We start from the raw sequence: 25,665 nt of genomic DNA, 5'->3' as shown, positions 1-25,665 counted from the left end.
ATTTAAGAATGAGTTTTCCTTACTTGGAGATTGGAGCATGTTGAGAACTATCTTAGGAATTTAAACTTGCATATTACAAATTTTCCTAAAATCGTAGGAGAACTTCCCCAAATAACTTTGAAGAAATATCTTTTGAAAGTATTTCTTCTTTCTTTGGAGACTTTTTTTTCCTTTCAAGAGATATCCTAGGCAACAAGCTGTTGGTCAACTACCATCAAATTTGGCAAATTTGACTTTTTTCTGGAATCTATTTGCTTCGAGATAGTTGAGTGATCTACATTGCTTATTTCCTTATTTACGGGCCGATGCAGTAAAGTGCGCTCAGGCAGAGCGCACAGTTAGCCCCCATTTGGACACGCGTTTTCATGCTATTTTTACCCCTTATACAGTAAGGGGTAATAGCGCGTGGAAAACACGCGTCCAACCCCCCCCCCCCCCCCCCGAAACTAATAGCGCCAACAACATTCAAATGCATGTTGATGGGCCTATTAGTTATTCCTGCGTGATTCAGAAAGTAAAATGTGCAGCAAAGCCGCACATTTTACTTTCATAAATTAACACCTGCCCAAAGGGAGGAGTTAATTTCATCCAGTACCGGGAAAGTGCACAGAAAAGCAGAAAAAACTGCTTTTCTGTACACCTTCAGACTTCATATCATAGTGATATTAAGTTGGAGGCCTCAAAGATGATTAAATAAATAAATAATTCTGCTCGTGGGTTGGAAAACTGACGCTCAATTTTGCTGGCTGTCAGCGGGTTAAACAACCGACACTGGTAAAATTAAGCGTTGGCTGTCAAACCCGCTGACAGCCGCCACTTCTGTCAAAAAGGAGGCGCTAGGGACGTGCTAGTGTCCCTAGCGCCTCCTTTTTACTGCGGGTCCTAATTTGCATACCTGGGCTTCCTGAATCGCGCGCCCAGGAGAGTGGCCTGGACACTCATCGAGAGCTGGCGCTCGCCGGCTCTCCCGCGCAGTTTTCTGTATCGGCCCATAAATGAGCATGATATGAGTTATATTAGAGAAATTGTTTCAAAAATATGAATGTAAATTTCCTGGGGCAGCCAGTCAGGATTTTTCCTGATTTGGCTAGGGTAACTCAAGTAAGAAGAAAGGAATTCATGACTCTCCGCCATGAAGTTTTGGCTCTTATAGACTCCTTTCTGTTAAGATATCCTTGTAAATGCCTTGTTAAATTAAGTAGTGATTGTTATATATTCTTTGCTCCGGAACAGTATTTATTTATTTTTATTTTTTAAAGATAGGCTACTGGCCTCCTTAGCTATGTCTCTAGCATTTGACTATCTTTGTATAAGGTCTGGGCAAACATGTTATGGCCTTTTTTTTTTCCTGTTATTTTTTTTCCCTGTTTGTTTTTTTCCTCTTTTTGTTTTCCTCCCTCCTTTATCATATGGTTGGAAGGTCTAAAATTTGGGAGATTTCCTATGTGATTATGATTTGTGATTATATTTGATTGTCTCCCAAATATTTCTGTACAAAGGTTTTTCATTGTATTTTTTGAAACCTATAAATAGCAAGTTAAAAAAAAAACAAAAAACTACCTGCTAGCAGGATACCTTAACTTGGTACCAAGTGTAAAACACAGACACACCAAAACTGATCACATATTACAAACAGTGAGACACAAGCTGTACTGGAAAACCCGAAAAGCCAGACTTTGCCAGCAGTGTGATGAGTATATGCACCAACATGCCCAATAGCCTTCCCTTAAAATGGGGACGTGGGCTTGGGCCTTACCCCTTCACCTGAGTGGCTCATCTTTCTTAACCCATCCTTCCCTCCTGCCCTTCAAGTCCTGAGGGCAAGTAACGGCATACGAGCGATTGTGCAGGCGCAAAGCTTTCACGTCATCGCGCGCCTTTTAAACCTGCTTCCCCCCAAGCGCATGGCCTCTTTGTTCCCAGGCATTCCCCCCCTTCAAGTTATGGATTTAAAAAAAAAAAAAAAAGAGGGCGTAGTTATAGGGGCGATTTGTGAAGATTGATCTTCCCTTGTTTGTGGTCATTGCATTTTGTTGCTGTCATATAGTAGTGAGTCGCCTGTGTAAACTATTCTCGTTGTGAACATGTTCTGCTCTTTGTATGTCACAGCTTTTAGCTGCTAGAGGGTTCTCGAGCCGGTGGGCCATCTGTAGGACGGCCTGGGGGGTTCTCGAGCCGGTGGGCCATCTGTAGGACGGCCTGGGGGGGGGGCTCCCTGGCTCCAGAAGCATGGCAGGGGTCTGGCACAAAGGTCACCTTGCTTGGCTAAGATGGACAGTAGATGATGTTGACATGACTGTTGTCATGGGTAACCACGCAGCTTGAGAATTGGAACTGGTGTTGGTGGTTGTTTTATAATAGAGCTATTATTGGCGGTGGGATCGTGGGAGGGGATGGGCCGGAGCATTCATAGTGCCCTCCCAGTGTTAACAGAACCTGAGAAATAAAAACAAATGCATTTTCCTTTACTGTACATAATAGAAATATTCAGAGATGCATATTTCCCAAGAATGATAGAAAAGGAAAATTCTTCCCACTCTCTCAGAGAAGCAGAACCAACAGCAGCTGCAGCTCATCCCTTCCCAACCCTCCCAGTGCCCAGCGCTCGTCCCTTGCCCCTTCTCCCCTCCCAGTCCCCCAACAGTCTAGTCCTTCACCGCCTCTCCTCTCCTCTTCCATTACCCTGCAGTCGAGTCTCTCACCCCTTCTCTCCGCCCAGCCCCCAGCAGTCGGTCACTTTCAAGCTGAAAGTCCAGAATGCTGAAGGAGGAGAGGGTGAACCTCAATCTTCTTTCCCTTCCCAAGACCCCTACAGCATCTACTGAACCTCTCCTCTCCCCAAGTCGGCAGACACCATGACTCACTAACCACCTGCAGTTCAGACTCGTACATCAGGAGTCTTAACAGAAAGCAGCTACTGGTGTCTCCTGCCTGCCTCACTTCACTCCACAGCAGCCTCTCCCCCCGCCGCCCCCCCCCACCTGCTTTGCATGGGTGCAGACATGGCTATCTTCTTAAGTCCTAGCATTCCCAGATCCCAATGCTTCTGGTACAGCTTTTTGCACAGGGTGGAAGGTGAGCCCTTGTTTCAGGCTGAAGCAAAATCCCACCCTCTGACACTTGCTGTTTCTTCCTGCAATGCTCTGACTGCACACAAAAAATAGACCTGAGTTACTGCCTACCTCCATGATTGGGCCTACCATGATGAGACAGTTCCCTGCTCTTCTCCTCCTTATTGCCCCTATAGCTGTTGCAGTCTGTGTCCAAAACTGCTGCAGGCTGTCTTTGCTGTTGTCCAATGGCCATTCGGTTAACTGAGCGCATGCCTGATGATTTAAAAAAAAAAAAAAAGACAAAACGTAGCTTAGGGCAGGGGATTCACTGAAGATCCTGACTGCAAACCACTGAACTGTTGGCTAGAACTCAATCTCATTGCCATTTAGAAAGATTTCATGGGGTCAGAAAGGTGATTGTGTGGAAGAGAATTTAAAAATGCCTTAATCTGGGGGCTCAAGATGGTGCAGTCTGCAGCAGTGACTTGTTGGGAGCTCTGGAAACTTGCCTACTTCTCAAGCTTATTGCCAATGTAATGTGGTAAAGAAGAGAAAAGGCAGGGTTTATGCTCACTTCTCTGAGCCCCTGTCGTCATCTACGAGACAGATCACCTTGATCCACTGTTAATGTTGCAGGGGAGGCAAGATCGGCATGTCTGATCTCCTTAAACCTGCAAGGCAGGAACTGCTGCCCATAAGAGGCTTTCTCCGGCATCCTGTCACAGATTTTTCTCCAAAAGAATAATGCGCGGCAAATAATTATACTGAGCAATAACAGTTTAACAAACAAAACAATTTTTTTATCTGCAGACATCTGTCCACACTGTTAACATATAAATTCTGGAAATTCCTGGTCCCCCTGACGCAGCCTGACGTGAAACACGGCCGTGTCGGGGTCGCTCAGTAAAATAATTAAAAAAAAATTGTTTGTTAAATTGTTATTTATTTGCCGCGCATTATTATTTTGGTTATCTACCTAAATGTGTGTGCTTTCTACTCCGCACCCCCTCTGTATATTGATTTCTCTCCACCAGTGTTGGTGCGGTTGGCGGGGGAACCATAATTGTGGAATTGTCAGAATTGACTCCCTTTTGGATAAGGAGTGACTTAGGAAAGCTGAACTGCCTGGAACTATGGTTGGCCAAAATGGATTGGATGATGTGTAGTGTGATGAGTTGAGAAGGAACCGCTGATAGTGCATTCTGGATTACCTCTTTCCCTGTGATCCTGAAAGGTTTGAAATTCTCTTTATTAGAATCATCTATATCCTTGGCAACTTGACAGCCCCCTGAGAAGGTCACACTACAAGATCTATGGGCTGGGTTGACTAGGAATGAGGGAACCATAGTAGGAATTATTACCCAGCTGTTCAAATTTACTGTAGATGTAGACAAAATATTTTCTACTTCTGAAAGTGCTCTGATATCTTGCAATTCTAATATTGTGGATTTACAGAGCCAGATTAACGTGCCCTTCTGTAAACTGTTGTGATGGTATTTAACTTAACGACGGTATAGAAAATTTTTTAAATAAACTAACATTTTATAATAAAGTAATGTGAATGATGTTACATCTTTAAGAAACTTAATTCTTTGGAAGACATGGCCAAGTATAAAAATCTTTACATATTTAATTTTTCCTCAAACTAAATTGATTCCTTAAGAAAGATGTTGATGTGTGTTCGATATATTGAAATTTTCACCTGATTTGGTCTCAGTTTCTCTTGTGATTTTATATTCCTGGATTTATATAATCACCCATGAAGAACAGGGAGGAATACGTTGATGTCCTACTATAAATTTGGCTGATGTCTGGACAAAAGAATTTAAATTGGTTTTAGGGCTGTTCAGCTTGGAGAAGAGACGGCTGAGGGGGGATATGATAGAGGTTTTTTAAATCAAGAGGTCTTGAAAGAGTAGATGTGAATCTGTTATTCACTATCGGGCCGATAAAGTAAAAGTCGTGTTGTGCGTGCGATTCTGTATTCAAATGAGGGCCCGTGGCAAAAAGAAGCTCTAGGGACACTAGCGCGTCCCTAGTGCCTCTTTTTGGATAGGAGTGGCGACTGTCGGTGGGTTTGACAGCCGATGCTCAATTTTGCCGGCATCTGTTCTCAAACCCGCTGACAGTCACAGGTTCGGAAACCGGACGCCGGCAAAATTGAGCATCCGGTTTTCAACCCACGAGCCGTGTACAGATTTCAATTTTTTTTTTAAACTTTTTTTTTCTTTTTAACTTTCGGGACCTCAGACTTAATATCGCCATGATATTAAGTCAGAGGGTGCACAGAAAAGCAATAAAAACTGCTTTTCTGTGCACTTTCCTGGTGCCCGGAGAAATTAACGCCTACCTTTGGGTAGGCGCTAATTTCTGAAAATAAAATGTGCAGCTTGGCTTGGCTGCACATTTTTGCTTTCTGAATCGCGCGAGAATACCAAATAGGGCCATCAACATGCATTTGCATGTTGCAGGCGCTATTAGGTTCTGGGGGGTTAGACACGCGTTTTCGACGTGCTATTACCCCTTACTGAATAAGGGGTAAAGCTAGCGCTTCAAACGCATGTCCAATCATGGGTTAACAGTGCGCTCTGCCGGAGCGCACTGTACTGTATCGGCCTGTATTTCGGGTAATAGGACTAGGGGCACTCCATGAAGTTAGCAAGTAGCACATTTAAAACTAATTGGAGAAAAATCTTTTTCATTCAGCACACAGTTAAACTCTAGAATTTGTTGCCAGAGGATGTGGTTAGTGCAGTTTGTATAGCTGGGTTTATAAAAGGTTTGGATAAGTTCTTGGAGAAGTGGGTTGACTTAGGGAATAGCCAGTGCTATTACATCAATTGGATGGAATCTGTTTAGTGTTTGGGTACTTGCGAGGTATTTGTAACCTGGATTGGCCACTGTTGGAAACAGAATGGTGAGCTTGATGGACCTTTGATCTGACCTAGTATGGCAATTTATGTAATGTTCTGATTGCCTGCTGGGGTGAGAGGTAGGAGTTTTGTCTGAGCCCTTACGTGGCTATATAGAAGTGAAGCAGAGCAAACAGAAAAGGTTTGCTTGCTTTTCCAAGCCCAGGGAGAACAACACAGATCGAGTAAGACCCTGTGACCACACAGGCAGGTGCAAATGGGCAGACTGGATGAATGAAATGGTCCTCCTATACCGACAATGACTGTTCCTGTGTAACCTGAAATTGAAAAACATGAGGTTAATATCTGTCTCTTTTTCTGGAAAATGTTCAGTTTTGGACAATAGTGGTAACTTAAGTGATCACCATGCAGTCATCATATTTTAACTCCCAGAAAATTACATGCAGGAGCGATTTTAGATGAACCACTTGTATAGATCATATGTCAAACAAGCAACTACTGTGCCGGACAAGATGTTTGTTCAGTAGTTACCTCCACCAGCCTGTGTTTCCTTCATACTGAAGGATCCCCCCTGTGTTTAAGCAGCCACCAGATGTTTTCAGCCAGTAAGGGAAGCCCATATGGCAAACAGCTGTCTGACATGTTTTAGTCTACTTAACTATTTATTTTTGTAGGATGAAGAAAATGCATGAGGCTTTTTTTTTTTTCATTTACAAATCTATGAATAACTGAAAGGGTTTATTTGCTTCTTCTGTTTTCATGTATAAAGTGTCACACTATATATACTTAAGTACAATTTTCAACATAATATATTTTACAAAATTTATCAACAATAAGGAGGCACTACCACTCACACTGATGTGATCTGTAGACTTTCAGTATACAAAGAACAATTGGAGAAATATTTGGTGTCTTGATTGCTACTGAAGCTAGAATATCTGATTCCATGAGGTCAATATTCAAAATAATTTTAGATGGATAACTCAAAAGTAGAACCAGAGTGGAACCAAGCTGAGGGCTAACCTTTAAAAAGGAAATAGAGCAATTTTTAAACTAGGTGGGGGAAATCAGTCGCTCAGAAGTGCATGGTTCAGAATGATGTATCTTTGAAGAATACTAAGAGGACAAGGAAAATAGGGCCTCCCAGTAGAGAGGTTGCAATAAATGCCAAAGTGGACCAGGTGCCTTTAAGTAAAGTGTGAAAAGATTCCAAATCAGTCCTATCAACTGATGAGCAGGTTGTTAATACAAACAAAAATCATACTTTGAAATGTCTGTATACAAATGCTAGAAGTCTAAAAAATATGGGAGAGTTAGTTGATATTGCTGGATGAAGAGGTAGATATAATTGGCATCTCAAGCGTTGGTGGAAGGAGGATGACCAATGGGACACTGTGAAACCAGGATACAAATTATATTGAAATGATAGTGACACTCCTCCACCAATCAAATTGGTGGAGAAGTGGCACTATTTGCTAAAGAAAGCATTGAGTTAAACAGGATAAAAGCTCTGCAGGAAGCAAAATGCTATGTTGAATCTTTATGGATACAAATTCCAAGTGAAAAAGGGAATAAAATAGTGGGATTGTATTACTGTCCACTTGGCCAGAATGAACTAACAGATAATGAAATGCTAAAAGAAATTAGGGAAGCTAATAAAATCAGCAGCATAGTAATAATGGTGATTTCAATTATCCCAGTATTGACTGGGTGAATATTAGACTGTGTGGCCTAATGGATAAGGAATCTGACTTCAGATCAGAAGATTAAGGGTTCAAGTCCCTTCATGGTCTAGAAAGCAGATTTAATAGACTTTGTTTTTGGGTACGTGCCACTGTTGGAAACAGGATGCTGGGCTTGATGGACCCTTGGTCTGACCCAGTATGGCATGTTCTTACATCAGGACATTCTAGAGAAGTAAAGTTTTTAGATGAAATAAATGACTGTTTCATGGAGCAGCTGGTACAAGAACCAACGAGGGGAAACTATTTTAGACCTAGTCCTTAGTGGAACACAAGGTGCAAGATGTAACAGTGTTGGCACCATTTGGCCATAGTGATCACATTATCAAATTTGACTTAACTGGAGGGAGCACTAAAAAGAAATCTAAGATGGCATTTAACTTTCAGAAAGTGACTTGTAAAATAAGAAAAATGGTTAGAAAAAACTGAAAGGAGCAACTGGAAAGGTTAAGAATTTAGCTCAGGCATGGATGTTTAAAAATACCATCTTGGAAGCCCAGCCCAAATGTATTCCATGCATTTGAAAAGGTGAAAGGAAGGCTAAACTACTACTGGCATGGTTGAAGGGTGAGATGAGTGAGACTATAATATCTAAAAACATCTTTCATGAAATGGGGCAGGGATCTGAATAAAGAAAACATGATAATAGCATAAGCACTGGCAAGTCAGATGCAAAGCATTGATAAGAAGGTAAAGAATTTGAAAAGAAGCTTGCCGTTGAAGCAAAAACTTATAATAAAAACTTTTTTGGTACATTTGAGGTAAAAAGTCTGCGAGGGAGTCAGACCATTGGATGGTCAAGCGGGAAAAGGAACATTTAGGGATGACTAAGTTAATTCTTTGCTTCGGTATTCACTGAGGAAGATATGAGAGATATACATGCCAGAAATGATATTCAAATTGATGATTCAGATGAACTGAAACAAATCTCACCTGGAAGATGTACTAGGGCAAATTGACAAAGTAAAGAATAGCAAATTATCTGGACCAGAAGGTATACATCCCAGAGTATTGAAAGAACTGAGAAATGAAATTGCGGACCTGCTATTGGAAATTTAACTATTAATATCTATGGTCCCTGAAGACTGTAGGGTTGCCAGTGTAACACCAATTTTTAAAACTGGATCAAGGGATGATCTGGGAAACTACAGACCAGTGAGTCTGTGCCAGGCGAAATGATAGTTTCTATCATAAAGAACAAAATTGTTGAACATATAGATAAGCATAGTTTAATGGGACAAAGCCAACATGGATTTAGCCAAGGGAAGTCTTTCCTCACAAATTTGTTACTTTTTTTTTTTAAGGCATAAATAAACATATGGAAAAAAGTGAGCCAGTTGATATAGTATATCTGGATTTCCAGAAAACATTTGACAAAGTCCCTCATGAGATGACATAGGAAATTTAAAAAGTCATGGGATAGGGGGCAGTGTCTTATTGTGGATTGCCAACTGGTTAAAAGATAGAAAACAAAGTAGGGCTAAGTGGTAAATTTTCCCAATGTTTAAAAGTTGAATAGTGGAGTGCGTCAGGGATCTGTTCTGGGTCTACCGCTTTATAATATATTTATAAACTACCTGGAAATGGGAATAGCAAGTGAGGTGATCAAATTTGCAGATGACACAAAATTATTCAAAGTTGTTAAATCACAAGAGGATTGTGAGAAATTGCAAGAGGACATTGCAAAACTGGGAGTCAGAGCATGCAAATGAAATGTAATGTGGACAAGTGCAAAGTGATGCACTCAGGGAAGAGTAACCAAAATTATAGCTACATGATGCAAGGTTCCACATAAGGAGTTACCACTCAGGAAAAGGATCTAGGTGTCACATTGAAAATACATTGAAATATTCTACTCAGTGTGCAGTAGCAGCCAAGAAAGCAAATGGAATGCTAGGGATTATTAGGAAAAGAATGGAGAATAAAACAGAATATCATGTCTCTGTATCGCTCCATGGTGTCACCTCATCTTGAATATTGTGTGCAGTTCTGGTCAACGCATCTCAAGAAAAATATAGCAGAATTAGTGAAGGGCAACCAAAATGATAAAAGGGATGGAACGATTCCCCTATGTAGAAAATCTATAGAGGTTAGAACTCTTCAACTTGGAGAAGACGGCTGAGGGGGAGATACGATAGAGGTCTTTAAAATGAGTGGAATGGAATGAGTAAACGTTAATCAGTCTTTTACTCTTTCAAAAACTACAAAGACCAGGGGACACACAATGAAGTTACTAGGTTATACATTTAAAACTAGCAAGAGAGAATATTTGTTTACTCAACGCATAATTAAGCTCCGGAATTCATTGTCAGGATTTGGTGAAAGCTCTTAGTGTAGCTGCATTAAAAAAAAAAAAAAAAAAAAAGTTAGTACAAGCTCCTGGAGGAAAAGACCATTAATAAGGTAGAGTTGCAGAAATCCACTGCTTATTTTTGGGATAAACAGCTTGGGTACCTGCCAGGTACTTGACCTTGCTTGACCTCTGTTGGAAACAGGATACTGGATTTGGATCTTTGGTCTGAGCCAGTATGGCATGTTATGTTCTTAAATAATAAATTATATGTCAGTTTCTCTTGAAATTGCTTTTAATGGTGATAGTACCGAATTCAAACTTCATATAAGTGATTTAATGACTCTCATAACATCCCGCGGGCTCTTTTGGCATCTCTGCTCTTTATCAAGCCGCAATTGGGATCATCTTTAATCATAGGTCATAAATTCACTTATGTGCATTTTTTGTTGTTTTTTCATTTAAATAAAATATTCTTTGAATAAATTAGTTCAAGAATACTTCCCTTTCGGGGATAAACAGAGCACAGTCCATGGAGGGCGCTACCCTTCCAAGAGAATCAGAGTGCAGTTCGACGTACATGTTTCACGTCCAGTGCTGCTTCAGGAACTCCTCAGACTGTGTATTGTTTCCGCATTTGCAAGCCACAGTATCTTCGGTTACGCTTTAATTTCTAAAAGGACAAAATGTTATTACAACCATTTTGCTTGGGATTGCACTTGCCTTACTGGGTCTTCAAAGTATACTTACAACATCACGAACGTATACATTGCATCTTCGCGATACGGGAGGTATCTCCTACTAAGAGGCAGCTCTGTAAGACTGCTTTTAAGCGCATGCGTGTCATTTAGATTCAGCTGATTAATCACAATTGCACTAAGGTGACTTGATTCAAATCACCCTGATTTTGCTTCATATGCGCATGCATTATATTTCAAGGGGAACCTGAGATATCTAATCAAGAAGCCTACTGATTCTAGATGAAAGAAGCGAAATGGTTGTAATATTTTGTCCTTTTAGAAATTAAAGCATAACCGAAGATACTGTGGCTTGCAAATGCGGAAACAATACACAGAGGAGTTCCTGAAGCAGAACTGGACGCGAAACGTGCACGTCGAACTGCACTCTGATTCTCTTGGAAGGGTAGCGCCCTCCATGGACTGTGCTCCATTTATCCCCGAAAGGGAAGTATTCTTGAACTAATTTATTCAAAGAATATTTTATTTAAATGAAAAATCAACAAAAAATGCACATAAGTGAATTTATGACCTATGATTAAAGATGATCCCAATTGCGGCTTGATAAAGAGCAGAGATGCCAAAAGAGCCCGCGGGATGTTATGAGAGTCATTAAATCACTTATATGAAGTTTGAATTCGGTACTGACTATCACCATTAAAAGCAATTTCAAGAGAAACTGACGTATAATTTATTATTTGTTGTGACCTTCGTTGGTTCAGAAATAAGTTTGGAGTCTTTCTCATATTATGTTATGTTCTTAAACATATTCAGCCACTTATCTGGTTAAATTGAGGTATCCGAGTTGCGGTATCTGGCTAACTTAGAGTATTGCATATATCCGATTTAGTCGGATATCTTTAGACCTGCTGCAGAGCAGGTCTAAAGTTGTCCTGCCTTGTATGGCCAGATAATGTTACACTTAACTAGCTATATTCAAAAGAATATAAATGATTAAAAATAAATAAATCACAGGCCTATAGGCCCAAACATGTCCCCCGCATTATCCCCCAAGTTTCAAAGGCCCTATGAAGTCAAACTTCCACCTCCCCAAAATGGCCCGTTTCACTGCTTAAGACAAATTCTTTGGGCCTGGAGTCCCCTACCCCTTGCTCTCGCTTCCCCTTTTATTTTGTGTGCACATCTCACTATCTCCAGGCTCTTCTCCCCCCCCCCCCCCCGCCCACCTTAACCCCTTCCCTTGTATGCCTCCTCCACCCCGTACCTTTATTTTGTAGCAGTTATTCTCCTGGATCATGGTAGCCTTCTACCGCTATCTGGCCTGGTGCTTCTGCCATTGCTAGGCTACTGCAATGGAGGCTTACAATGGGCTATTTTAAATATACCTGGTTTAGTGTAAAGTTATTTGACTTAACCATAGCTGAATAACTTTATACATTGCCAGTGATAGTCAAAAGCATATCTAATTACATTTAAAGTTATCGGTCAATGGTTAGTCCGATAACTTTAATTGGGATATTTAGTGGGACATTTATTCAGCTAACTTTAGCTGGATAACTTGTCCACTAAGTGGCCAACTGATTGTTGGTCTCCATATTTTTTATTTACTTAACATTTATAAATTGCTTTCTCACGAATGCATGTCCTTAGCGATTTACAACCTAAATAATCATAAAGGAGGGGCTAATATTAGACCATGTACTGAAGGGAAGCTTTGTGGTTTCCAGGTGACTAGAACAGTGCAATTTAATAGAAAAATAATGGTTGAATTGAGTTCCACTAAATGCTAGAACAGAAATGTGACAGCAGAAAGATCATGTGGTCTACAATCCCTACCACTTCAGAGATCCCTTTTTTTAATTTGGATAATGTCCTTTGTCTCCACCACTTCCACAAGGAGGCTTTTCCATGCATTCATTAAGCTCTCAGTAAAGCAATATTCCCTTAATTACTCCTGAATCTATCCCCTTACACCTTACCCCATGATTCCTCATACTAGAGCCTCCTCTCCTTTGAAAGAGGCTCACCTTCTGTACATGGAAACCCTGGAGATGTTTAAATTTCTTTGTCAGATCTCTTCTATGCTGCCTTTACTCAAGAGTGACAAACCAATTAATCACTATCATAAACTGCTCAAAAAGACCTCTAATAAGGCTTAAATAGTACCAGCAAAAAATAGGAACAAAAAAATATTTACTCAAGACACAAAAATGTTCGACCTGAACCTTCTCTTCGCAGACCTCCAAAATTGTCTCTTGATGAATGCTGTACTGCCTTCAAAGTGGCAACAAACCACATAGTTTTCTCTTCAGTCTCCTAACCAGAAGCATAGACAACCAGTGCACATTCCCCCCCCCCCCCCCTTATCACCAGCAGATTAGATCTTCATAAGCAGTGGAGCAAATAATCTCCCTACTGAAATTTTTTTTTTCTTTTACATACACCCTACACAGAAACCAGGATTTTTCCAGCAGGATTATTCTCCCATCCCTCCTCTCCAACAACCACATCTCTCTTGGAGAGACCCATGTCTCTGCCAGTAGAAGACATTATTAGTTTCCCTTGTCTGGCAGAGATCAGTCCACAGTAAGATCAGCCAGATTTCTTTCCAGCTAACTTGCCGAGCAGTTCTAATGCTTCTCTATCTGATAGGTTAAATCCTCTGGTGGCTCTATTACAAATACGTAGAAAAATTTGGAACAGCTCAGAAGGTAGAGATCCAGAACATACCAGATCCAAGATCAGAAGTCCTTGGTATCTTGAAGATTCTGGATATTCTAGAAGAACCTATAGCACTACCATACCACACAGTGCTATATATGGTTCTAGCAAAAACATGGGAGTCCCCTTTTTTAGGCCTGCCTGTAGCTCGGAAAGTCTATTTCAAGTTTCGCCTGAAGAAATCTCCACACTATGGAATAGTACAGTTACCTCATACCTCAGTGGTGGTGGAATCGGCAATGAAAAAAGCAAAAAAAAAAAAGCCCCATTCAGATATGCCCCTAGGGAAAGACCATAAGGTTCTTGACTACTTTGGTAGCAAAGATTTCCAGAGCATGATGTTAACATCGAAAATTCAAAACCACCAATTCTACATGACCCACTGTTTGTTTGAATGTGTTCAAAAAACTGAAGCCATTGGTGAAATCCAGTGCTGCAGAAGAGGCAACACACCAACCACTGCACGATCTGGAAGAGAGCCTCAGATACCTCCTATAATCTACATATGAAGCCTTTGAAACCACAACCCACACTTCTGCAGCTTCAATTGCAGCGCGCAAAATTGCCTGGCTTTGTGCTAAAGCCATTAGAGAGGATGTGCCCGAGAAACTAGCAGACCTTCTGTACCTTAATGATAAACTAAGGGAAATAGTCACACAGTTCAAAGAACCAAACGTGGTGGTTCAATCTCTGACCATGAACTAGGAACAACTGAGCACACAAGGAAGATATTTTTTTTTATAATATATACGTCCATATTGCTAGAGAAAATTTAGACAGTATACAACCTAGCACCAGACTTCCTACCAGCCACCCAGGCAGTAGTCCCAGCAGACAGTAGAGGGGTTGCCAAAGGGAGTGAAGGTCACAAAAACAGCAATAGCAACCCCTAAAAACTCAGCAGGGTTTTTGAGTCCCAATCAGCCATAGCTTCTTATTCGGGTTAGGGGCAGAATAATGCAGTTTTACTCAGCATGGGCTAATATAACATCGGACAAATGGGTGCTGAACATAATATGCAGTGGTTACCGATTTTAAATTTGAAACAGTACCCATCTGTTCACAATCTAGTAGCACCCCTTTGTGACCCATCCCAGTTAGCTTTCATAAACAGAGGCACAGAAGCTACTAGCACAAGATGCGATTCAGAAGATACCACCACTACAACAAAGGTTACTGTTCCCAATATTTTCTCATCCCAAAGAAAACCTGAGGCCCTCCTTCTGACTTTGGACCTTGGGTCTCCCAACAAACACCTCTACAGAGAGAAATTCAAATTAATATCTGTAAAATCAGTTCTCTCATAGATTGGCTGTGTTCCCTCGATCCAAGGATGCTTAAACTCATATTCCAATCCACTGTTCCTGTTAACTCTATCTTTGTTTCAAGATAGGGTCGGATCACTACCAATACAAGGTACTTCTGTTTAGACTCTCTTCTGCTCTGAGAATCTTCATGAAATACCTAGCGGTGGCTGTGGTTCACCTGTGAAAGAAGGGAATACTATTCCCCTATGTAGACGATTGACTAATAGTAACTCTGAACTCAAGCAGCTTACAAAACAATCTCAAAGATACCATCCAAATTCTTGAGAAATTATAATTTCTAATAAATTACAAGAAATCCATATTGCAACCAATCCAAATTCCCCAGTTCATCGGAGTGAGGATAAACACTATCCAGTCAGACCTTCCTACCCAACGATCGAGCTCAACGATTGTGTTCTCTTTGTCTTCAGATTCGTCAGAGGTCTTCTTCGACAATACATTATGAACTAGTATTGCTTGGCCTCATGGCCACAGCAATTCACATGGTCCTGCAAACTTGTCTCCATATGTGTGATATAATGGGGCTGGAAAAGCCAATGTGCACAATACCGTCAACACATGTCTACCTGGAATAACCATTACCCATTCAATGAGGGTAGATATGAATTGATGGCTAAAGCCAAATGTTTTAAAGTGAGCTCCCCTTCATCAATCACCACATCAACTAATTCTTACAATGGATGCTTCAAATTGTGGATGGGAGCCAACTTATTTCAATGTAAGTCCCAAGGTCTATAGCCTCAAGAAGAAATTTCCTAGCAGATATAGCGATAAAGAATGTCCTTCACACTTTGTCACATTCTTCCAAACACGGACAATCAAGTAGCTATGTTCTACATAAACAAGGAGGTTCAGGTTCCTTGTTTATGTAGAACATGGGGAGCTTGCCAGGGAAGCAGTGAACATCTGGGAATGGACACACATTCTTTCCATTCAAGCAGCCTATCAGGAATAGCAAATACGGAAGCAGACAGACTTGGCAGAATTTTTCATCTGCACAAGTGGTCCCTAAATCAAAATGTGGCAGACAACTTGTTTAATCATTGGGGCCTTCCGTGGATGGACTTGCTTGCTTTGGAACATAACAAAAAAAGTAACCACATTCTGTTCCCTTCATCCATGTCCAAACAGGACGTGCTCAGTATGCATTCCAGGGGTCTAGTCTGTGCCTATCCCCCAGTTCCACTGATCATGCACACAGTGCAGAAATGCATTCAGGTCAAAACATGAATTATTCTAATTGAGCCAGCATGTCTAAGAGAACATTCATACGCATATCTCCGAACAACTTTCAGTTCAACCTCCAGTAACCCTCAGAGTCCCATATCTGACACAGGAAGAAGGACCTCTTCTCTACCCACTCCATTCCTCCCTAAACCTGATGGCATAGATATGGAATGGAAAATTTTAACAAAGTTCAATCTACCTGAATCAATTCAGGAAGTTCTCATTTCTACCAGGAAACTTACCACGCATAGAAATTACTCATTCAAATGGTGTCACTACTCCATTTGGTGCATTTCTAACACCAACAACTCTTGTGTGTGAACCTTTTAATTTATCTTCATATGCTATCTCAGTCAGGGCTTGCCTGCTTCATCCATCATAGTGCGCCTAAGTGCTGTTGTGGCATATCACAATGGAATGGAAGAACTATTCATTTCAAAACATCGACTCATCTCGTGCTTTATTAAAGGCCTCCTGAAACTTCGGCCATCCATTCGTTAACCTGCGGTTCCTTGGGACATTAATGTGGTCTTATCCAAACTGATGTCTCCTCCATTTGAATCTGTGAAGTTAGTATTAAAACACTTGACCTATAAGGTGCTATTCTTAGCCAATCAGAAAAATAAGTGAGCTTCAAGCATTGGTACATTCCTCGCCATATTTACAGTTTTTCCGTGATAAAATAGTTCTTTGTACCCATTCAAAATTCCTGCCAAAAATAGTCTGTCTTTCACCTAAACCAGTCTATTTCTTTTCCTACATCTTTTCCTAAGCCTTACAAGTATGAAAGGTAGAAAACCTTGCACACAGTCTGCAAACGAGCCTTGGCTTTCTATAAGTGCAGGATCCAACAACACAAATGTCTCAACTATTTGACTCTTAATCTTAACTCCTTGGGAACAGTGGTTACAGAACCTTATCCAACTGGATTGCACATTGTATTCAATTCTGTTACAATGTTAATTTTTTTCTACTATCAGGTCCTATAAAGGTACATCAAGTGCGAGTAACAGCCTCTTCTATTGCTCACCTCCATAAAGTACCGATTGAAGACATTTGTAAAGCTACAACGTGGTTATCTGTTCATATCTTTACAGTCCACTGTTGTCTAGACCAGCGCTTTTCAACCGGTGTGTCGCGACACACCAGTGTGTTGCGTCTCCCGGTTTCCCACTGCCCCATTGTACTTTCCTTCTCCCTTTTTCCAGCCCCCATGGGCCAATTGGAAGCCTCCTTTCTTCCTAAGCCTACTGCCCAATGGGAAGCCTCCTCCCTTCTACCTGCCAGTGGGAGTAGGAAAAAGGGAGGAAGACTCTGATTGGCCGGTGAGGCAGGCATCAGAAAACCCGGGGATGGGGTGGGAAGAATAGAAGTGTTGAACTCCGAAGCAAGGCTGCCACGAGAGCCTATTCCTGTGGCGGCGAAGAGGAATCCTGACCTCAACCAAGCAAGGCCGCCACAGCCCGTGGCGGCAAAGAGGAACCCCGACCTTGACCAAGCAAGGCCGCCATAGCCCGTGGCAGTGAAGAGGAACCCCGACCTCGACCAAGCAAGACCGCCACAGCCTGTGGCGGTGAAGAGGAAACCCGACCCTGACCGAGGCCACCATGGGAGCCCATTTGCCTGATGGCGAAAAAGAAGGCCTGGAGTAAAGCCACGGCGGAACTGGAGCCTATCCCTGCAGTGAAGGAAGAAAATGTTTTTGGTGAGCTGGTGTGTGTGTGGGTGTGAATGGGTGCCTGGGTGTGAGAGCTGGTGTGAATGGGTGCAAGAGCGTGTGATTGAGAGATTGGTCAGGAAGATGACTGATGTGAGAGACCGAGACTGGTCGTGGGATCTAATTGGGGGTGTGTGTTTGAGAGTGACTGGTTGTGGGCGCTAAGGAAGAGGACTGTGAGGACGGAGCTTCAACAGCCCTTGCTGCTTCTGGTGAGTGCTATTGGCCTGCAAGGGAAAGGAGTAGGAGAATTGCTGGAGAGGATAAGTAAAGGTGGCTTTTTAAATTTATTTTTCTTGATTGACTGCCATTTCAATTATTGGGTATTATGAGATGTCTGCTGTTTTGAAATATTTATTGATATTTGGACATGTTTTAATAATTTTTATGAGTTTTTAATTGTTGGATATTATTCTGTTCAGCAGCTGTTTTGTAACATTTTTAGTATAGCTTTACAATTATTTCTGTGTGGAGCTCTATAGCAGCTTAGCTTATTCTGTTTTCCCAATAAGAAATCTATTAGTGTTTAGGGCCTGGTTTAATAGTTTTATTTCTTAGGGTTGTTGCTGTTTGAGTACAGGTGTAGCTTTGTGCGAGTTAGTTTGTGTGCATTATTGCAAATCCTGAGAGTCTGTTAGGTGCTATATTTCTGTTTCCATTTCTCCAGGTTTGCACTGCATGCAGAGTGGCTTTTTTGGTTTTACATTCCAGCTTCTGTCTCCATATTTATAATTTGTGGTTTTTCTGTACTTGGTGAAGGGTCAGTTCTGGGTGTGTGACAGAGGTGAGGTATTTAACTAGCATGTAGGCATTTGTATCAATCTTATTTGTTGTGTTTTCTGAATAGGATATGCATTAGTGGTAATTTACTATCTTTTCATAAGGAAGGCTATTGTGCCTGGTAGTAAAGGGAATTTGTTTTGCTTTTACTGAGATGTCATCAGAACCAGAATCTTTTTTTTTTTTTGTATGGTGAGATGTACAGGATAATGCCCTAGATCTGCTCTGCACTCATTGCTGGGGGTTGAGGGGGTTCCTGTGGATGCAAACTGTACTTTTACATTTAGCCCTATGATGGTCATGTGTTCAGTGTGTCACGCATGTGAGCACCATCTGTCAGGTGTGTCCCGGCCAAAAAAAGGTTGAGAACCACTGGTCTAGACAGCTGCTATCAGCCTCTGGCAGCTCGGTGAGTACAGCAATCTTAAAACATGTGGCAGATAGTTAAGGGCTGTCCACAAGGAGTCTGGATTGCAAAAAAAACAAAACCCCAAAAAACCAGAAGAAAATGGTAAAGTGCAGCACAGGAAAAACTTCAAGCAACCCTTGGCTTGGGACTCCCAAAAAGCATGGCTAATTCAGCCTGCTTACCAATGGAAAAGAGTAAGTTTGTTTTACCGTAAATGGTGTTTTCCATAGGATGAATTAGCCTTGTGTACCCACCATCCTCTCTGGACAGCTATTCTAACATTCACACATTCTGCTCGCTTTAATATGAACTGAGGACACTCCCTCAGATGTGCAGGAATGGCCACGCATGCTCAGGAGAGCAAAGCTCTGTAGCTTGGAGAGAAGGTTCTGCCAGTGCCGTGGGATGACGTCACCCAGAAAGCATGGCTAATTCATTCTGCTCTCTGTGCGAATCGCCGTTAACGGTAAGAAAACTTGCTGCTCCTTGAGCTTAGTTGGATCCCTCCTCATGTCTTCCACGCCTTCCTGGCTGTCTACCCTGTTGCAGATTTTTGTATCGTGCATAAAAAGACAAACTTTTCCCAACAATTAATTTGCAGTGTCGCATACGAAAATGTTGAAAAGGACAGATTGCTGCGTCGGCTCGCTAGTAGTGCTCCTCTTCTCAAGGTGTGAACTCCTTGTACCTATCTTTGTTGCCTTCTATTCAACTCAGTTTCTAAACCAATCAATTTAGGGCCCATGCTTAGGCTGTTCAATTTTTTTTTTTTTTTTTTAATAAGTCTCTTATGAGGAGCAATGTCAAAAGCCTTACTGAAATCCAAGTGCATTACATTTAGTGCTCTCCTCTGATCACAACTCTCTGATCACCCAATTAAAGAAATTGATCAGATTCATTTGAGAAGACCTATCTCTGGTAAAAACAATGATGCTCTGAATTTTGCGATCCACTGGAGTCCAGAAAATTTGCAATTCTCGGTTTTAGCAGTAATTGCATTAATTTAATCACCACAGAGATTGTGGTTCCCATCCTCCTCCTGACTTCACTTTCTTGAAGAGGGACCACTTCTGACTGTCTCCATTCTATCGGATCTGCACCTGACTCTAAAGAGACATTGAAAAGATCAGCCAGCATTGCTGCCACGACTTCTCCAAGTTGTTTTAATACCCTCAGCTGTATTTCATCCGGTCCCATTGATTTATCTACTTGAAGTTTAGCTAGCTCTTCATGATACACTCTTCTGAAACTTTGTTTACTTCGCTTCCAGTCCTATTTGTGTTTGCTCTCTGACCCTTCCACAGTGCACATCAAACAGAAATATTTAAGTAATTTCCCTTTTTCCTTGTCGGTCTGTAGATATTCCTCTCTTGCACTTTTGCACTTCCTTCTACTAACATCTTGCAATAAAATGGGGGACAAGTTTTTGTTTTTTTTTATTTGCTATTTTTCTTCCTCTTGCATCTTTACATTCCTGATTGCTTTTTCTAGCTTTTGTTGCCACTATTTATATTCTGCTTTTTGGCACTTCAGAGCAGATTGCATTCAGGTACTGTAGGTGCTTCCCTATCCCCAGAGAGCTTACAATCTGTTAGACGACAATATTTGGAAAAGTGTGTCTTCCTTTTTCTGTGATCTCTTGTTTATGAATGCTAACCATTTTTTTCCCTTTCTTTACAGATTCTTCTTTAGAAAATCATTGTAGCCTCTTTCTACTTTTCTTTATTTACTTTCCTAGCACTAAGGTTAATTGCCCTTATAAAAGTTCCTTTTAGTTTTGTCCGCTGCTCTTTTGCTTCTCCTAGATTTTCCCATCCAGCTCACAGCTCCTTGAGGTACTCTCCCATTTTTAAGTTTTCCAGTCGTCTAGGTCCCTCCAATACTGAACCACACCCTCCTCTAGATCTGGGACTTTTATTTCCCATACTGTGAGCATTAGTGTACGTAGCTTTCCAGATGATTATCTTTTCCCATTTCTGTACAGGAGTTTGTTTTACTTACCTTGGGGCTTTGTTCACCCATCCTCCTATGATCCTCGTGATAGGAGGATAGGCTTTGGGTTGTAACGGGGACATATTATCTGCACAGATGGGCATAATGTGTGTCTAATCTTTTTGAATGGTTACATCACTAATGAATTATCCACTTGGAGAAATATCACTACCCTGGATTTTGGGGGGAGGCAAAATACTAAGGACGCCCAGACAGGTATACTGCATCAAGAGAAGAAGGGAGTGACTGGGGCAATAGTGTAAGACTGACAGAGGTGAGATTAGACAGAAAAAGAACAGCAGCACTGTCCTAATTGTTAACCCTAAATGCTTTTGTTCACTTTGTTCCCAATTTGCCTGAAACAAGTGATTAAATATTTTGTACGCTTCTGCTATTAAGCTTTTCTTTTGGAGTAACAGAACATGGCCTAATTAAGACTCTGCTAATTACGTGCACAATTGCTGGGAGTTGGATCTGTTAAATACCATTTGAAGGCACAGGTTGTTTATCAAATTAGATATTAAGTGGAGATTGCAAGACTTTTAAATGTCAGTTTTTGAAAAGATAAACTTATTGGAAATGTTATGCTTTAAAATTAATAAATTAGTCCTTGGTATAAAATGTTTTAATGAATCCAGTTTACAGACCTTTTTTTTTTTAAAGAAAATCACGTAAAATATATGGTAAAACCCTAATTTTATCTGCATTTTTTTTTTATGATCCCAATAGACCGAAGGCTAATTACATTAAAATCATAAGGTGATCATGGCAGTACAAATTCCTGCAATAAAAATATTTGACGTGTCCAGAAACTATATATAGTGAAGGAATCTAAATCAAATATCTTAATGTTTTAGGAAAGGCTCAGGTATTTTTTTTTTTCACTGTCAAAACAGGTGCTGGTAAACTCTCTCATCAGCAGACTCGCAGGCCGATGCACTATCAACTTGTGTAAAATAGGCACTCAAGATTGAGCAACCACTCTTCTAATGTGCACCCAGCCACCTCTCCTGGACGTGGGAGGCATTTTTTAAATGAGGGGTCGCGCTAAAAAGGATGTACTAAGGAAAAGTTTGCATTCCTAGTGCCTACTCTGCTTCGGGCACACAGGAGAGAGGTGGCTGTCAGTGCGGGCTGGAAAATGGGATGCTCAATACGTGGCTTGGACCATCTATCTTGTGTGTCTATATTGGGCACACAGAAATTTTTTTTTCCAAGACTTTTTTTTTTTTTTTGCAATGATTCTAAGTGGAGGAATCACAGATAGCAGGAATTTTTTCTTTTTCCAGTGAGCCCTTGAGCGTGGCATACACTTTCCACCAGCCTGGGCTGGCGTGAAATTTTCTGTGTTGCAATGGCTATATTGACTGTACGGGAAATGTTTTGAATCGCGGGGATTAGCTAATAGCCTCATCTACATGGAATTTACATGTGATGAGCGCTATTAGCTACATGCTCAATTGGATGCACATTTTTGATGCGCTAATCCCCGCATTGCATTGGCGCATGTTGAATCCCGTGTTAAGCCGTGTACTGGCCGCAGTGCACGGTATTGCATCGGCCTGTCAGTGTGTTTTAACCATTGGCTATTGCTTTGTTACTCTTCCTTCTCCCATTTTGGTGCAGACAAGACTTAACAGGCTGGCTATAGCTTTTTAATCCCTACAGCCTACAAAGATCTCATTGTCTCCCACAGTTATAAAGTTGTGTTTCTGATTAATAAAGGCAGTAATGGAATAGACTGGAAGGTGAAACTCAGGTGCAATCTGTTTGTACACCTTACCAGATGCAAAATTATTCTTTTCTCCTTTGTTTTTTAAAGCAAGTGTATTTTGCCTTTTGTATATTAGAAATCCAGCAACAAGATAAACGGATCACAATTATCCTGTTCCTGTGGTAGAGAGAAGCTTTGACTAGTGATTGTTTTACTTTATAGTGCTGTACTTGCAGTAAAACAAATTCAGCAAATAAAAAGCCTATGCCAAGAAGAGGAAATGTTACAGTAATAGGACATGAGGTATGTACATGCAGAGCTCAATTATCTGCTCTGTTTTTACATGTTTCCTGGAACAGATTTCTTTTTGCACTGTTCCTGAACGATTTTTCTAATGCAGTTCTCGCGCTGCTCAGTTAAAGGCTACAGCTTGGGCGTGTTAGAACTGTCTTCATTCCAGCTGTGTCGCACATAGCGCATTATTACTACAAAACACCCACACAAATCTTTAATTTAAAAAAAGAACAGTATTAGGGACCCACAATTTTACTTCACTGTGTTCTGTTTCTGTAAGTCAGCTTTTAGGTTACTTAACTGAACTAAAAAGTGAGAAATGATCTCATTTTTTCTATTTCCCTGGACAGGTCCTTTATGATTTGAAAAGCTGGATAAATATATAAAGTCCATGTCAATCCTGTTGTAAAGGCAACTCATGCAGGCCTCTGAGTACAGATCCATGCATGGTTCAATCTGAGCTACTAGGCTTCTCAGCAATGGCCTTGACTAGCATGAAGCCTCAATTCTATGAATTGCAATGAGGAAGACACAAAAATACAGCTTCAGACTCTGTTCCAGGGAACATGTAAGTCAAATGCACACCTCAAAACATTGGGGATAAAAATCCATTGAGCAGCAGGAGAAACCAAGTGGAACTTAACTCAACCTTTTACAAGAAGAGGTGGTCTACCCTCAGTTAGAAAGGAAGAGTCTCCTTACTGTCAGGCCGATACAGTAAAGTGCAGCCGCGGTTACCCTGCTTCTAACCCGCTTTCTACTCACAATTTGGCCACGTTAGTCCAACCCGCGATTCACTATCCCTTTTAACCCATCCTTTCCGCTTCTTTAAATCAACGGGAAACCCTTTCCGCCTGCGGCATGTATATGAGATGTAAATGATCGGATTAGCTATTCCCTCCCATACAGTAACGTGCGCCCCGATTATCGCTTTTTTAACCTGCAGTTTTGTCGCATGTTTAACCTGCTAATTTAGCACCTACCCCTGCGTTAGTGTGGAGCGTCAGGTCAGAGACAAAATTTCACGGGCAAACTTTCCCCCAGCCCCCGCTCACCTGCCCTGGACGCATCCATGGTGCCGGTCTCCCGTGCGGGCGCGCTGACAGCTCCGGAGCAGGAAGGAAGGACCTGTTGTTTCCAAGCATAACCTAAACTCTTGCCTGCCCAACCTAAAATCCAACGCGCCGGGAAAGCCACTGTTCAGATCGCGACTAATCCCATCCCCCAGCCCCCGTTCACCTGCCCTGGCCGCGTCCATGGGTGCCGGGCTCCGGGGCAGCCCCAGTCCTCTCTCCCATCCTTCCGGGGGCAGCCGGCAGCGAGAGCAGCCTGGGGCGGATCGCGAGGCGGCTTCTAGCAGCCCCCGCCGGCGAGGGTGCATGAACGCACGCCGTGACCTGAGCACCCGGCTGGACGTCCAAGGTCACAGCGTGTGCTGATGGCAGTGAAGGTGCATGAACGTACGCACGCAGTGACCTGAGCGCCCGGCTGGACGTCAGAGGTCACGGCGTGCACCCATTCACCATCGCCGGCGAGGGCTGCTGGAAGCCGCCTCGCGATCCGCCCCGGGCTGCTCTTGCTCTCGCCGCCGGCTGCCCCCGGGAGGATGGGAGAGAGGACTGGGGCTGCCCCGGAGACCGGCACCCGTGGACGGAGTCAGGGCAGGTGAGCGGGGGCTGGGGGATGGGATTAGTCGCGATTTGAAGAATGGCTTTCCCGGTGCGTTGGATTTTAGGTTTTTTGGTTTTCTTTTGCTTAAAGTTGGGATCCACTTCCTGGTACCTGTCATTTCAAATGACATTTGAAATGATAGGTACCAGCGCACCCAGGATACTGCATAGGCACTGTATAGCGCCTATACAGTAAAATGGATTGCGCTTCATGGACGCGTGTTGGACACGGCTTGCATTTGCATGCCATTTAAATACAGTATCGAGCGGTAGGTGATCCAGACTGCGTGCGGCAAACGCAGGTGCGCCCGGCACTAACGCACCTCTTTCTACCGCACCTTACTGTATCGGCCTGTGTGTTAGGAATATTTACTCCCCAATGAGCACCACCCCTAGAGTGTGGTAAAGAGGACATCTTCCAGAACAGAAGCACAGTAAAGAGCACCAAAACAGAGGAGTAAACAGTATGGTGGTAATTTTCAAAGGAGTTGGGCGTGTGTATGTAACATACTATTATAGCAATTTTCAAAAACCATTTATTCAAGTAAAGTGCACTTACGTGAGTAAATCCTATGACCAATTCAATGGCATATATTGTAGCAATTTTCAAAAGCCCATTTACTTGAGTAAATGCTTCTTAAAATCAGGCCCTATGTTAGTTATTAGAATATTTAGTTAAACCTTTTCTTAAAGAAATTTAAGAGCATTCATCGCCAAGATTTAAAATTTTCCAGTGCATCGGCAACATTTTTCCCTTTTGCACTATCAATATAGATAAATCAGGAAAAGTCTCTTCTTTTGTCAAGACACTTTTCTTCTTTGGAAAAGAAAATCTCCTGCCTGGCTCTCAAACTGCAACCAATGCCAGCAGGGTAGTCCTGCTTACTGCTAGTTATGTAGGTCTTCCAGCTATGGAGGGAAAGTTGTCCCTCTTATATCTTCCCTCGCCTCCCACCCGCATATGCTTCTTTTACAGGGCAGATTGTAACCTCTAGTAATGGAGGTGATAGCCTCTTATTTTTAAGGTCTCTGTCAAATATTTGTGTTTAGCTTATCCACCACAGACAAAGGAGAGAGACATTTAAGAGCCTTAAATACAGGTTTTTGGGTTGATTTTTAAGAGCCTTCAGTTTGGAATGGATCGCCAAATTGACCTG

At 41.8% G+C, this 25,665-nt stretch overlaps 1 protein-coding gene and 1 non-coding gene across 5 annotated transcripts in view; both read left to right on the top strand.

Moving 5' to 3' along the window:
- The window catches only part of EDA (ectodysplasin A), a 407,563-nt gene that overhangs the window by 161,175 nt on the left and 220,723 nt on the right, over positions 1–25,665 (top strand). The gene's annotated exons all lie outside the window — the stretch shown is intronic.
- On the top strand, positions 7,647–7,719 carry TRNASTOP-UCA. The gene has a single exon. It is a non-coding gene; the product is annotated as a tRNA-Sec (tRNA).

The sequence above is a fragment of the Rhinatrema bivittatum genome, chromosome 6, assembly GCF_901001135.1.
Source record: "Rhinatrema bivittatum chromosome 6, aRhiBiv1.1, whole genome shotgun sequence".
NCBI classification, from domain to species: Eukaryota; Metazoa; Chordata; class Amphibia; order Gymnophiona; family Rhinatrematidae; genus Rhinatrema; species Rhinatrema bivittatum.
The sequence above is the reverse complement of the archived record's forward strand: the minus strand, read 5'-3'. Positions and strand labels throughout refer to the sequence as shown.